The sequence below is a fragment of the Idiotropiscis lumnitzeri genome, chromosome 18 (genome assembly GCF_059441095.1).
Source record: "Idiotropiscis lumnitzeri isolate Australia: NSW breed Sydney's pygmy pipehorse chromosome 18, RoL_Ilum_1.0, whole genome shotgun sequence".
In the NCBI taxonomy this organism is placed as follows: Eukaryota; Metazoa; Chordata; class Actinopteri; order Syngnathiformes; family Syngnathidae; genus Idiotropiscis; species Idiotropiscis lumnitzeri.
Genome location: NC_142408.1, coordinates 9,312,441 through 9,328,467, shown reverse-complemented (window position 1 = coordinate 9,328,467; position 16,027 = coordinate 9,312,441).

The window sequence follows — 16,027 nt, the reverse complement described above, 5'->3', positions numbered from 1 at the left end:
CAGTCTCTCGATTATGCCTGAACTCATGCATGGTTCCCCCCATTTATCAATAATGCATTGATAAGAAGACTCCTACAACGTGGAATTTTGGAAAATAAATGCCTCGATATTATAATTGCACTGCCCCAAATTATGCACCCCGTATTCTTACGACAAAAAAATTGCCTTTAATGTAAAATATGACAAGAAATGCTTTTATATTTTTGGAATAGTCACTATAAAGTCATTTATTGTCTGAATTGGCTTATTATGGAGTAATAAGTACTCCTTTGATTTCAAGTGAAGTCTTGTCCTCGCCTAAACGCTGGTACAACATTTTAGAGTCCAAACGTTTTACAACTAAAGTCTATTTAAGCTTTAAGTCTCAAACCAAGCAATTATACTGCAGTTATTTGTGGTTTTATTCTTTGTTTTTGTATATTGATTAAAAGTACATATATATCTATACAAATGAATATGTTTAAATTCTTCACTGCTTTGCCCAATGAAATGATTGACCTGAGTATGCAATATCGGATGTAAAAGTTACCGATGGGAAATGAAGCTTCAAATTTGCTTCATGAACCAGTTGTATTTTTATTTGTACTCCTCCAGATGCTCCTGTTGGTTTAAAGAAAGTGGTTTAATCAGGGTGCTTTCAGCCCAACGTTGAACAGAGTTCCATTTGGAGGAGTCAAAAATTTCAACTGGTTCATGAAGCAAATTTCAAGCTTCATTTTTCCCATCATGAGTAAAAATGTAACTTGGCCTTCCTCTAAAAACTAGCAAAAATGCTAATTGTCCTGAATGTCAACTATGTATTTTCTTTACTTTCCCCAAAAAAAGATTTAATTGAAATGAATTTATGAAACAAAATTTGAATCTATGGAATATAACACCCCTTTGGTTACTTGGACCATAAATGCAAATTTCCTATGTTGTCCCAAAGACAAAAATGCAAGTTTGTACAAAAAAAAAAAATGACCACCGCTGACAAGAAAAAAAAAAATACATAATGGCTACAAATTCTAACTATTAAACTCAATGACCTAAAAATATCTTATGGTTGCTTTGTGCTGAAATCATCAATCCACCACCCGAAAGATTAAGGCCCTTCCCAGATGAGATAATAAATGTGTTTTATTTGTTTTCCTCTTAAGTTGTCATGCGTTTAAACCAGCCGTTGAGCAATTCATTCGCTGTTCTTCTTTTGTGAGAGTTCAGATAGGTGAATTGATTGAATTCTTAAACATAAAAGCAACATTCCGGTTTGCAATGTTAAGATAAAAATAATCCTAACCTGCCCCCCCAACCTTTGCACTGTCATATTTGTACGTGTTACATTGTGTGTGTTGACATACGTGGATGTTTTTCCTCATCTCCTCGCCAAGGCCAGTGTGTTGCTCGCATGTGCCCCCCAACACGGAGCACATAAGCACAATGTCATGATCAGCGGGACATGTAAATACGGTGTTTGTCTCGCTACATCCTGGTGTCACATTCCAGATTCATTGTTTACTTCGAACAACAGACTGACACGTTTTGTTAAGGCTGCGTGGAAACACAAAAGGCGATGTGTATTTAACACGCGGACCGGGTTGAATGAATGATTGACTTTTTCATTTAGGGCGGCCTTTTTCTGGTGTTTTGATCCTATTGAATATCTTGCGTTTGTATGGATGGATTTGAAATTGTACTCACCTGTACATAAACTGAACGAGCCCATGGCAGTTATGTTTATCTTTGTATCTGTTTCATGTCTTTATTTTTCTTTTTTTACTTTATTTTAATTTTTTTTTTTTTTTAGGGAATACTTTACTGGACTTCTCAATGCCAAGGTCAGTACACGATGAAAAGAAAATGTAGTTTCCTTAAGGTTGTTGTATCAGTGACACATGGTGTTTTGTTCTTCTATGCATTGACATCAGATTGTACAGATTTTATTCTCAGAAGTATTTTTCAAAACGTACAATTCAGTACCGTAGGTGTTTCCCCTGTTGATTAGATTATTACCACTGTGTGCATATTGCCAGGTTCCAGCAAGCCTTTGTGTTTTTTTTTTTCTTCGTCTTTAAATGAGTGCCAACTTGTTCTGCAGTTGGCTTTTGCACTTCCTGAAAATCAGTTTAGCAAAGGGAGAACGGGCTGAGGCTTTCTGAAGGGCACGTCTACACACATTCTTATTCCGAATCACCTCTTGTGTTTTTCTTTTTTCTGTGAAGGACAAGTGTGGATTCCCAAACGAGCCTCTCTTTTTCTTTAGAAAATTACTCTGCAGGGGAAAGTTGCTTCATGTCACTTGTGGTGTTATTGTGTAGTTACTTTTTTTTTTTCTTTATATGCTATTTCTTTTCTTATCCCCGCCAAACTGCTTTCCACTAAAATTCATCCCATTCGGCAAATAAGCTGGAAGGATTTCTGTCTTCTTCAAACACTGAACTTCATACACGTTCCAATTATGAACGAGCAACTTCTGACTGTGTACACTAATAAAATTATGATTCAAGTTAAAATGTGTTACATGTGTTGAGTGACAGCTAGCCATTTATTTGACTCTTCGGAAGGAATTGATTAAAATTCCATGCAATTGTTGCCAGCCAATCACATGACACAAATAGATAACTGAAAGTTCACGCTTGCAAATACACATATGAATCAATAAAGTCTTTAATTCACATAGCGTGCATGTTTTTGGAATGTGGGAGGAAGTCCATGCGAGCAGGCCACAACATGCAAACCACCCATTTTAAAAACTCAAGACGACATTATCAATTGCACGATATAAACATCATATACACTCGGTAGTAGTTCAGTTTAAAAAATGTTCCGTTTGTCTACATCAGCCCTGTGATTGGCTAGTCCAATGTGCTCCGGCTTTCTTACCCAAAGTGAGCTGGGATTGGCTAATGGGGACCAACACTATATAAAATGAATCGATTTTATTTCATACTTTGTGCTGTACCACCATCCATCTAACTTTAATTCAAAACCAAGTAGGTAGTTAATTGTGACACTAAATCGTTGCAACAAGTTGATAAAAATGAAAATTCCACTACAATTTCAAAATAAAGGCATTAATTTCCGGTTCGTTTCTATTTTACGATTATTTTATTTCGACATTTCCGTTAGTGGATGGGTGAAAAGGATGAGACTAGCGCTTTAGCCACTTTTGTGGCTTTTTTTTTTTTTAAACACATTGTTTTTAATCTTTATTTCTATCTTTCTTTTAGTCTTATTCACAAATCTCCTTGTTTAGTTGTTCAGTGTTCAATCAAAAAAAGTGGCCTGTTCAGGTTCTTGGCTGCATTGCGCGTTAATCGCCGGCAGAGGGTGGTAGAAGCGCGCTAATGAAATTTGCCTAACCCGAGAGAAGGTAAAATGGATTGAGGCCAGGATTCCTTTGTCAATTTTGTGTTGTTTTTTGTTTATATTGAACTGTATTTTACACCTTGTAAACAAGTTTGTCATTTCAGAAGTGTGCATAGCTACAATCAGTACAGCTCAGGTATGATATTATTTTCGCAAGATATTTAGTTTGAGATTTGTGTGCCTGCAGTGCACTCCATTAACATCGCATTCTGTATCTTACTTTGTTGCTGCTCACTCTCCTTGCCCATCATTAGTCCCCCAGTGTCCTCTTACAGTACAATACATTCCAGTACAGTAAACATTTCCCAAACAAATGAATACCATATCCTGAACATACAGGAGCTTTCTGGAATTGTGATATGGATCGGTAATAGAGTCGTGGGAATCAAGTCTCTCTCTTGTGGTTGCAGAGAAAGGATTTTGGTTCATGTAGACGCTCACGTTAACTCTTGCGACTGTGGCGTCAGGCTATTGATTGGGTGTGTTGTAACCATCTCTTCTGATGTTGTGCAAATGTAAAATGCTTTCCAATAATTATGGGTACTTCAGGTTGGCCAATTACAGTCAGACATTGATAAAGCGAGACAAGGCATGCTTGTTTATTGTAGACTGCATATCATTGTGAATTTTACTACTGGACATTAAGTTAAGGGATGTCTTGCGAAGACGACATTGGAAAATGATGGCGATGATTAACAATAAATGACTGACAGTTAAACATTCGTAATAAATTGTACGTTTAGGTTTGTGTGGGAAATGTGGCCCAAGCAATGTTATCCGTGAATGTTTTTGATGCGCAGTGAAGTAATAAAGATAACTCATAGCAATGTGTTGCATAAACGATAGGACATTGGATATGTACCAAGAGAAACCCTCCTCTTGACTTTAAGTCTCCAGCAGACACTGTGTGCGTGTTTTGGAGAGAGCAAAGGACTAGAGGAGAGGTAATCATGTATAAGTTATGACAACTAATTAAGATTGGCTTCTAACCTATGTCTGACCCCAAAGAAATAACAAAGCGCCTTTTAAACGCCGTTGTTGCGTGTTATGGCTGGCCGGTAGTGCAAGACTACCGTGATCTGGTAACAGGAGCGTTCTGAGCGAAGACGTGAGAACGTAAAGAGAAAAGGAGAGATGGAGAAAAGAGAAGCGGTAAAAGGAAGTAAGAGAGACGGCATGTAATTAGGCCTAAATGAGTTTTCCATTGACTCAACACTGGGACAAAGACAAGACAGTGAGACGGGGCGTTGTTTGGTCAAGTGATGCAACAGGGCACCCCTTTAGGGCCTCTGAAACTCTGAGACCTCAAGGGCTCTTAGATGGCTTCACTTGCACTAGTCCTATGAAATGCATGACAGTGTGGTACCTTTATTCACAAATTTGATTCATTCTGTGACCAAAAGTGTGACACAATTAAGAGTCAATATCAGTCTTGGGACCGCAAGGTCAATTCTTTTGTTTTTGTTGAATACGCAAGACATTGGTTTCAGATGAATATGAGTCAAAAGTTTGTCATTTGAGCTTTTATTTAATTGTATTTACATCTATGTGTGTTAAATAACTCGCGGTTCGAAAACCACACACTTTTGAAGTGAGCAGAAGTATTGAACTGGACACATTTAATAAAGTGAATAAGATTTAATATTTGTTGGCATAACCCTGGCATCCAAACTTATCAAGATAACCCCAAAACTTCATCAGGAGGAAAAAAATAAATGGAAGATCATTTGACTAGTCCAGTCATTCAACAGACCTTAACCCAATAGAGCATGCATTTCATCTCCTGAAGAGGATAGTGAAGGGAAAAATCCTCAAAACAAAAATAGAACTGCAATTAAGGAAAAACAGTTCAGATGAAGAAAGCAACAGTGTGGTCGAGTCAATGGGTCGCAGGTTTGATGCAGTTAATACAAGTAAAAGTAAGCACTACGCCAACAAATATGAAATGTTTTTCACTTTAAGTCAACTTAATAATGGACATTCCAATAATTTTGCTCACTTGAAGTGAGTGGCTTCAAGTAAAAGCTCCTCTGTCCTAAGTTGTTTAATCACAATCAGAAGGCCCTTTACAGTCATTTTACTCATTGTACAACCAGATTAGAGAGCTTCCCCTCTCCAGAGTAAATATAAATGATAAAATAAAATAACATAAACAAACTGCAAGCTAAATGATTCATTTAGCAATCTGTATAATATAACAAATGCATTTAGAATATCGAAATTTATTTAGGCACCATGATCGTCAGGTGCAGGCCATAAAATCTCTCTAAAGCTTAAAATTGTTTGAAGACCGTTTATACTCAGTAGGTCCTTCTGTAATAGGAATAGATAATTAGCACATTTGTTTACTGGGTGAAATACAAAAGAAAAAAAAACCCATGTCCATTTTACTGAAAGCAAGTCTATTGGTCGCTTCTCGCAAAACATGCTTTGGAGACTCGTTGCAAAATATTGGGGGTTGTACTTAATGTCTTAGGCCTGCTGGCGGTACTGTAAAAGCCATTTAAAAAAAAACACACACACACACACACACTTGAATAATCAGCTTCTGTCAAATGTGAGATAATGGCCCCATTATTGGCTTTTTGGAGCCCTTTTAAAAAAAGCATGTTTAGTCTTAAGTCGACTCAGCCACAACTCAATTCACGTCACAAAGTTGTTTGAATGGGTTCAAATTCATTTTTAATTCCTCTCTGTCACCTGTGAGTGTGACATTAGACGAAGTGACCGCAGGCCGTTAAACGCAAAGCAGCAGGATACGTGGTTGGAATTACATCACCGTCACCCGCTGGTGACCTGAACGTGAATTGGGTTCAAAAGGTCAACGCAATTGTCCTGAGCGAGTCCGGGGCACTATTGTTACGCGTTGGTCATGTGATAGCTCAACGCATGGATATATTTTGATTTAATATGAGAGAAATGTTTGCTTTCACTGTTAAAATTACCGTAATATATTTGTTTGGTCTTATTTGGAAAATCTTCACAAAACAAATGATGGGGAAAAAATAACATGAGAAAAACACACAAATCAGATGCTTTTAATGTTTTATTCACCGCGGCTGTTGAGCAGATTTGGTTAAAATACATATTCCCCCCCCACACACATGAATGTTGCTCTATTTGTTATTTATTTTTTTTATTTTTTTTATTTGGTAGGCCTGAAGACGTTTAGGTCTGCATTTTCTTTTTTTTTTTTTGTGGTTGATGAATGAACTGAATTGTCCCGTGATTTAAAAAATATTCCATAGCACATTGTTGACTTTGGTATTTTTCGTTCAGTGTATTTTGTATTGAAGTTTCTATTTTTTTTTTCTTTTTTATATATGATTATGAGTTATGTCCAAATGAGTTTGGTGAGTATTTAGTGTGGCAAATTAAGCTTAATAATCAACTAATTAAGCCAAGAATGTTGTGAAACAGTTGATGCAGAATAGAGTGCACTACCTGACTTTAGCCAGCAGGGGTGCTGTTTATTTACTCTCCCCTAGTTTGTCATTCGGAAGAATTTCATGACATATCGCGAAATTTAAACAAGTGATAAGGCTCTGCGTGGCCATGCATACCGGTACGCTTCTTTTTTTTTTTTTCATTGTCACGTGCCCATTTCCCTTCACCCCCACCCAATTGCAGCCTCCTCCTCCCCCACATTCGTTACGTTGTAGGATGTGTGCAGGGTTATGAAAACAGTTAAACTTAATAATTGATGTTCTGCATTTCAATCAATTCCACCACAGTGTTAGGCTAATTAAGGTTAGCGCCATCCTCCCAGGGCGTGCACGCGTGTGTGTGCGCGTCTGTGTGTGTGCATGCATGCGATGTCAGGGATGATATGTGCGAGCTTGCTCCATTTTATATCTAAGAATACATGGGAATTGTCTATTTTGGGAGCAAGAGATGTAAGATCATCTCCACCCCTCTCTTTCTCCTCCTTCTCCCTCTCTCCCCAGGCAGGATCCTAAATGCAATTAACACAGTCGCTTTACTGCCTGCTAATTATTAAAATACACATGCGCGGCACACACACACACACACACGCAGAGCAGTAGAAAGATCAGTTTATGCTTTTCTAATTTAAAGTTCATTGATAATTGTTTTGATTAATTAAATAAGGAAATGTACACACTTAAGAAAAGCCGTCAGGCCGCCCGTTAAGCACTACGGGCACGTCAAGGTAATAATTATCTGTGTGTTACTGTCGTTTTTTTTTTTTTTTTCTACTTCTTTTCCCTCACCTTCGGTGTCACTAAAAACAGGGCCCAGGACGGGGTATGGGGTGGCCCTGGATTAGGGACTGATGGGGTCCGAAGTCAGACTTCAGTCCTGAGGGCACACAGCCATATTGTGTGGGTGCATGCAACGGTCCGGTGACATGAATATGGGTGTGTCAGAATTGAGTGTATTCTCGCAAATGTTCTGTGCATTTGTGTGTGAATGAATGAGAGTGCGTGTGTGCGCCTGTGTGTGTGTGTGCGTGTGCGTGCGTGTTTGTGTGTGTGTAAACAGAGGCCCGTGGCCAGGCCGTACGTTATTGATGCTCCTGCCTGGGGCTACGTCGGGGGAAATGGATGTGTGCGCGCATGTGCACGAGGGTCACGTCGTGTCGTCAAACGGCGGCTGGTGAAAGATGGCCAGCGCTGATATGATCAGTCATCTGTTGATCAAGATGTACGGCTGCCGCCAAGTCGCACTTTCTCTCGCAATTTCACTGTTAACTCGCCCGCTTTGTCTCTCTCCCGCATTTGCTTAGGACTTTAACATTTGCTTGCTTCCTCCTCTTCTCCGAGTGCATTGTGATACTTTTTAGTCTGCTTTTCCACTTTTATTTACAATCCATGTTTTTTTTTTCGGTCCCCTTTTACACTTTTTGTCACCCTACGTAACAGTTGAGGTATTGTTTCCTCAAGTCTTTGAAGCCGCTGCAGCGGTTTGCCGCAATCCGTGTCCGCGCGTGTTTTGTGTCTTCATTTTTTTTCCCATGTTCATTCTTTTATACTTTGCTCAATATTGTTCTCCTGTGTCACCTCTCTTGTGCCATCATCTCTTGTCTCTTGCTCCCTGGCCTTCCTGCTCCTTTCATTAAAGTCTCACGTTACATGTTTGTGTGTGGAGACCCACAACATGCCAGCCGTAACACACACGCACACACTGCGGTAAGTAGGTACGGTAATGCGTTTCAGAAACAGTGGTTAACTGTAAAACGCCGGTCCAAAGTGCTCGGCTCTGCGGTGAATAGCTAATGGACTACGGAGAGTTTGTTTCTTTAAACTTAAGGTGCTGTTATTTTCTGTGGTTAACAGATAATGGGGGTTCACTGTGTGGTTAAGTGATGCAAATGTGTGAGCGTGCGTGTGTGTGTGTGTTTATTAATTAATTCATTGTTACCAACTGACTTTACTTTCAATACATTGAACCGACATAATAGTTCATTTGTATCCGAGAATTGTTTCGCTGTAGGATTGATTAAGGGCTCATTATATAATTTGATGAACGGCATATTGAAGCATTTGTGGAGAATTTTTGCCGAAATCAGCAGAAAGCGCAGCTTATTCGGTTCGCTAATTGGTGATCATCTCCAAAGGGAAGTTGTTGTAAAGCTTTTTCAAATCGTAATGTTTCCTATCTCAGAGAAACACGAGACTCTTCCACCCCTTTAAAGCAAAAAAAAAAAAAAATTAACTCACGTGTTCTTAATTTTCCATCTAGTAGAACAACAGTTAAAACCCATTTCGGTATTTTTGGGCTGTTATTCATAGTTACGATTCTGACTGCTGCGATGACCCTGAAGACAGGAAGGAACTACCAGCACTCTGCATACAACAAATAATCTGCAGCGGATCCATTCCACCAAGTTAAGTACAACTTTTGCATATTACTGAACATGAATTTCCCAGACCACCTTTTGGCATAACTAACGATAGGGAGATGAAAACTACATTCATCTGTTTTGAGTAAGCACTTTGAATTGCCACTTCCTGCAGCCTGAATTCTAAAATAGTTCTAAATTTTATTGTGGAACCTCTAAAAGTCAAACGCAGTTTTTAAAATAAACTGAAGGGTCAAAGTGTCTCCAACTGTAATTTAGCAATATTTTTTCTCAAATTAATTTTCTCTTCACACCTGTTGTTGGGCGTGGTCCTTATTTAGGAACAAAAAAAAAAATCAAAAACACAGTGTTGACTGGTTCATCTGTGCTGGAAATTTACAATGATAGACAAACGACGTGGTAATTTTTGACTCTCGATGGCATGCTTGGTTTACAGATCCCGTCGAAATTTAATAGATAATACATACTAGCTATCATCTTTAAAACAAGAGCGCCATGGAGAGGAGTCAAAAACAATATCACAACTGCTTCATGAAGCTTCATTTGCCCATCACTACTCATGAGTGAGCATGTGAATATGTTGTCGATGCACTCTTGTTTTCTGTGGGAAACAGATACACATCATCTCGACAATGTGTGGTTAGAGTCTCGACCAACACAGTTCAGTGCGCCCTGACCCCAGCTGATGCATAATGCAGCTGTTCTGACCACACTTACGTTTATAGTGGACTCAAATGCTCGGCACAGGGAGGGACGGAGGGAGGGGCCCAAGCACTAAAAGGTCTGAATGATGCTTTAATGAAGGCATACAACTGTGATTGGTTATGATGGTGTAAGTGTGTCTGCATTCTTGCACTTTGTGAGGACTTTGCGTGGTGCGGAAATTTTGAAGTCAAACCCTCGTGGAATAGAATGTAGTCAAATAGGCAATCATGTGGCAGCTGATTTTGATTTGGTTCATTATTTGGAATGTTTGAGCACGAAGCAGCATGCTGATTTTTAGTTTTTTTTTTAATCAGACAAATTATTGGTTTCTGGGTCCATAATTTTTTCTTATTATACTAAATGTCACAAATATGTATTTTTTTTTTTCATTTTTTTTATTTCTGATTAAAAACCTTTTATTGAAAACGTTGAGGTTTGCGGTCAAACTAAACATAAAACAAAGCCACCTTTTATATTGAATACTTAATATATTTAGCCTTTCCGTGCTGCTAGATTAATGTGATCACTAATTAGTTTTAAGCCTTCAATCATTGACTTGAATATGTATGGTGCAACAACATGGAGACAGACAATATAACAGTACTGGGCTGAGGGAAGAGTTGAGATGTTTCAATGACGATGCCCCATTTGAGTTTTAGTCGTGCGATGCTACACTGTAATATTTTTGCTTGCTTTATCCAGGCTTGACTGCCTAGAACTCAAGACATTCATAATGTATTTTTTATACTGCCCCCTGGTGCCCAAAGTGGGCATACAAGAGGGAGCAGCGCAATGATGCAGTGAGACAAAAAAATGTTTATTTATTATATATACAGTATTTGACATTAATATCTAGCTATAATATTTTCTTAATTTTTTTAATATCCTCATTAAAATACACATTACAACAACGGCGTCGCAGAACAAATTAAACTCGTATCTCAAGGCACTATCACGTGTTTGCATTTATGTTTTGTATGCGTGTTCCCCTCATGACATTTTCATTTTGCATTTGTCCCTTCTAGCCAAATAATTCACAATTGTGACCTTTCACCCGCCACTTCGTTCCCTCACTCAGTCAGTACATTTGGACAATGCCAATACTTTGTATCATAAAGAGAACCCTCATTGTTCCACCTCCTTATTTCTAAAGTGTCTTGTCTGGAGTGGTAAACAACTATCATATCTGGCCTTCTTAAATAGCCATTGCATTACACACACACGCGCGGACACACACGTGCACAAAATATCTCATCAATGTTTCAGAGGCCGGGCTAAGTATCATCTAGCCATGCAGCAGAGCTCGTCCTCACTTATTTACATCCGGCTGCCCCCGCGCCACTGAAACCTCAACAGCAACATCAATGATTCATAAGTCAATGTTTTAGCAAAATGCATTCTTGCTCTGTCAATACAGGAGAAAATAGGAGGTGGGGAATTGCCAAAAGGTAGGAAGGAGAGAAAGGAAGAAGAGAAATGAAAGGAATGGATGATGTATAATCTAGTTTATTTAAAGGAATGTGAAACACTCATGTAGGAGTTGAGAAAAAGGTTGGAGAGGTGGGCAAAAAAAAAAAAACGCCAACTGTTAAATTGAGTACAGGAGGAGGCGAAAGACTATCCTTTGAACAGATCTGATCAGTTTTGCAGATATTTAGAATATTACAAAAAAAATCTCTGATTGCTTGTAGTGTCCTAATTTGCCGATTGATGATGATGATGATGACATCATCCGCAAAATAAGATGTATTTTTTTTTAATTTAAAAAAAAATATATTTTTAAATTGTCATTCTTTTGGTGTTTTTTCATTATTTTATTCATGTTTAATTTTTTGCCCAATGCATTTAATCAATTTAGTCGATGATATGCAAACTTTGGCCATTCGTGGACTGGGCCTGTCCAAATCCCACATGAATAGCGGGGATCGACTACACACTTTGATCAGTGATGACAATGGGGAAGTTCACTTATTTTTTACTGAACTAAAATATTTATTACAACATATGTGTACATTCAAAACTAATTGATGATGGTTACGGTTTGGACTCTGAAACTAATTATTTGAAATGCAACTGATCTCAATGGGAATTTTTTTTTTCCAAAGACAATGAACGACTCTTATTCAAATATACGGTAATTGGTATCTACAGGCGGAAAACGTTAGTTTTGAGTGTGTATCAAATGAGAGGTTGAGCAGAATCACACAACAGATTCGATTTTCAGAACTTCTGCGAAGCAAAACTGGAGAAAGTGCTTTGTAGAAGATGAAAGAATCAAGGCACACAAACCCCTCTGACTCTTCCACCCCCCCCCATTTTTTTTTCTTTCTTTTCAGTGTCAACACTTCAACACTTGATCCTTCTTTTACGGATGAGGCGTTGTTTCTTTTTATATCTTGTTTTTGTGAAATCGATGACCGTGCGTGCAGTCCCATACAGCCGCAGGAGTCCGATATGTCTCTTACTCTTTAGATTTCAGGAGAACATGACCCATCTCTCCCTTTGGGGTTTCAATTCAGTTCAGGCATTTAATTATTGATTTTTAAACATGCACCTGCCTTTCAAAATTGTGCATTTTATGCTGTGTATGTGTATGTTTGGTGGTGTACAATTACACGAAAAGAGCCTTATTTATTGATTTATTTATTTATTAACTAAAACAGTTTTTATTACTTAATTTCTCTTTTTCAATTTCTTACAACCCTAAAAAAATGTTTTGGGGTTACAAAATGCTTTTCAACACAAATCAGTGTTATGTGAATTTTGAATATGTAATAACGCCAAGAATAGTCATTTAATCTTTCCATAAGGCTTTGTGTCACTGTTTATTGAATGGCGATTATTATCAATACATTTTATAATGGTCAAAAGCCTGTCGATCTTAGTAAAAATGAAAAATTAAAAAAAAAAAATAGCTGGAAGCGGCAAGGCGAGTGGGCCTTGACTGTTTTTTCCAAGTAGCAAGGACGACACACACGCTGCCGTGTTGCTCTCTCGCTCTAGTTTGCTGTCTCTTTTTCTGTCATTTGACGCCCAGGGTGAAATTATGATAATAAGAGAAAGGAAAAGCTATTACACTGGCTGCTCTCTCATTATGTAAATGATATTAAACAGGCCCTCTCTGCGTGCACGTGTGCGCGTTTTCCGGTGTTGCATATGTGATCCTGAACCGCTGAACAGCCGTGAGCACGCTTTTTCAATCTGTGTGCATGCGTTTGACCATTTGTTTGAGTGTAGGCATGTTGAACTATCAGTGCGTGTGTGTGCGTGTGTTAAATGCACGTGTGCCCAGGGGCTATGAGGGCTAATCTCCCCGTAGTGATTACAAGGTGTCAAACTCCCCCACATTGATTATGACATGTTAATTACACGCCGTGTTTCCACCTGCTCTGATGACACATCACATAAAGTATCAAATGATGATCTGTGAAGATTGTCATGGAAGCCAGCAGAGAACGGCGTGCGCGTTTTAATGCCTGCTTGGAAAAGTTACAATCTATCATGAATGGTGATCTTCTTTTTTTTTTTTTAAACAATCGCATGTCGTTCAGGCTTTGAACATTCTTCCCAATGCAGTACAAGGGGTTGTAAGTTGAAGGGGGAGTTTTTTGTTTGAGTGTTAAAATTGCTAGCTATTTGAATGTAGCGTCGCGTCACATGACCATTCCCGCTTCAAGTGTATAACCAAAGCCCCGCCCCTCACAAATGAGCATGCGTGCGATTCTCGAACCTGACCAGGCAATCAACGTACTTGTTGTGGAGAAATGTTGCTAATTCGCCGTCACTCTTGAATCCTTCCAGCTGCCAGACGTCCTTTCGCTCTACTTCAGTTTGCTAGTCTTGGGCCCAGTTGTTTTCAAACAAGGCACGGATATTCCGCTGTAGCTTCAGCAACGTACAGAACAGGTCAGCTTCAGGCTGCTGAGGGGTGCCTGCTGTGAGCGTGATCGAGAGTGCACAGCTCTCCGATTGGTTGGTTTTCCTCGGACACTGTGGTTTGTATGATATAAGTACTAGTGTTGCAGTTTTAACAAATATATTTAAATTCAATCATAATGAATGCTGCAACGTAAGAGCGTTTATGTTAACAGAAGTTACAAGAATAATACTAATCTAGTACACACAGCTTTTGAAAATGTATCTTACATGTTTGAGCTGTTAATCAAATGCAGACTCGCGATCATAATCAATAGTTATGGTTTCATTTGATTTCACGTGCAATAAATTACCTTGGCAGCAAATCACTCTGGGGCCCAGTCGTCAACGGATTACAATATTCACATCATGAGGACATTTTTGACCGAATCTCTGTCTTCAGGCTTTTCTATTCATTTGTCGAAGTGATCTTGATTGCGTGTGCACTTGAACGTGTTGCTGCTTCTGTGTGAGTGTGCTTGGTGGTCAATCCGGACTCTACTCCATTGCTTGTTTATAGCTTCATACCGCAGGTCCTTTGGGATTTATAAATATCGATTGTTTCAGAGGATAGATAGATGCTTGATAGTCTGTCTGGGTCCTGGGAATACGCACACGCACGCACACACAAACACTTGGTGTGAGTGGATGTGTTTATCTGTGACGCAGAAGGCAATAAAAATTGAACATGTTCCTAAAAAGAAGAAAAATATTGCCTTTGTGATTAGAAATGTTTGCATTCTCCTGACATCAATCTTGGTTCGTATTATGTTGACGTTGATCCATATGAGGGCCCTAGTCATTGATTTAAAGATTAATGCACTAATGACCGAGCCAATGAAATATATTGGCGACGCAATGACGGCTGACAGGGTTGCGTACTGTACGAGGATCCTTCATCATTGTTAACATTGAAGCCAATTAAGTTCCAATTACTTATTAGCGGGACGGAAGGCAGATCAGAACTTTATTGGCAAAATTCTAATTTCATCTTTTCAGAGTTTAGGCAGAAATAATAGACATATATTTATAGAAAACTTTTACACGTTCTGGTCCAGTCACGTTTTTAGGGCACGTTTGTAAAATGTAAATTTCCATAACCATGAGAAATATTCAGTCCCACTCAAACATAACAGAGCAAAAGACTTGCCGACGTGTAATTTATGTGCATGTCGCTGCACACGTTCAAAGCCTTGCGATGACACGATGGCCTCTCGGCGCAACACAATAGGCTGCCGTGATTGAATTGCGCCATGGCTAAAAGTGCAGCGAGGCCACTTGAGGAGGCCGAGTGGATGAACCTGAATAATGAGACGGCAAGATCAGACATTGTATATTCGCGATCCCATCTGCGCAGCCACACACTTGTGGACACTGAGACATATTTTCTACACACTTATGAAAAGCTCCTCCATGTGTGTGGTTGTGGCAATAATGGAAAAAAAAGAGGACAGGTTGTGCTTCTTGGTTGAACCTGGCCTCTCTTTTTATTTTACTTGCAGCATCTTCGTGACGACCACAATTCAGATTCGCTTTTCTAAAACAATTCATCTGGTACGGGTTCACTTTGCCGTATGGCATTGGGTAAAATAGAAGCTTCCTCATCAAGCGCCTTATTTTTTGCCGACACTTAACTACTGTGTTTGAGCTGCAAAAATATATCTGCCTTCCGTGGCTGTAATGGCCCAACAGGTCGTTGCTTGGATTTTCCATGGCTTGACAACGAGGCACTCTAAAGTGGCCACACCGGCGCGCGGGCCCTGTCCACATGCTGGCTATCATGTCAGACATTTTAAAAAATAAAATATCTCACTCTTCAGCCTAGTCTCTGTAACATGCGTGCACTTGCGGTCGACAATGAGGCGCTCTCATGTGTCCATTCCAGCCGGAAGCCTCAATCCACACGTTGTCTGGGAAATTGGACTGGAAAGGCTCTAACTTCTCGTTTAGGCATACTGTTGAACCCATCAAAAATGTGATTTACATTTTTACAGCAATGTAATTGTTGGTGTCGCCCTGACAATTATTTTCTTTTTGTGTCTTAACAGGAACACAGTTGGAAAGCATCCTAACTAAGCTTTGGAGGAGATGTTCTCACAAACTAATGTAAGGGCCGTCTTTCTATCCTATATTGTGTCTTCATATGTGAGAGCGAGAGTGGGAAAATGTTTGAGTGTGTGTGTGTACGCGCGCGCGTGCACGTGTGTGTGCGTGCATGTTCCAGCTCATTTCTCA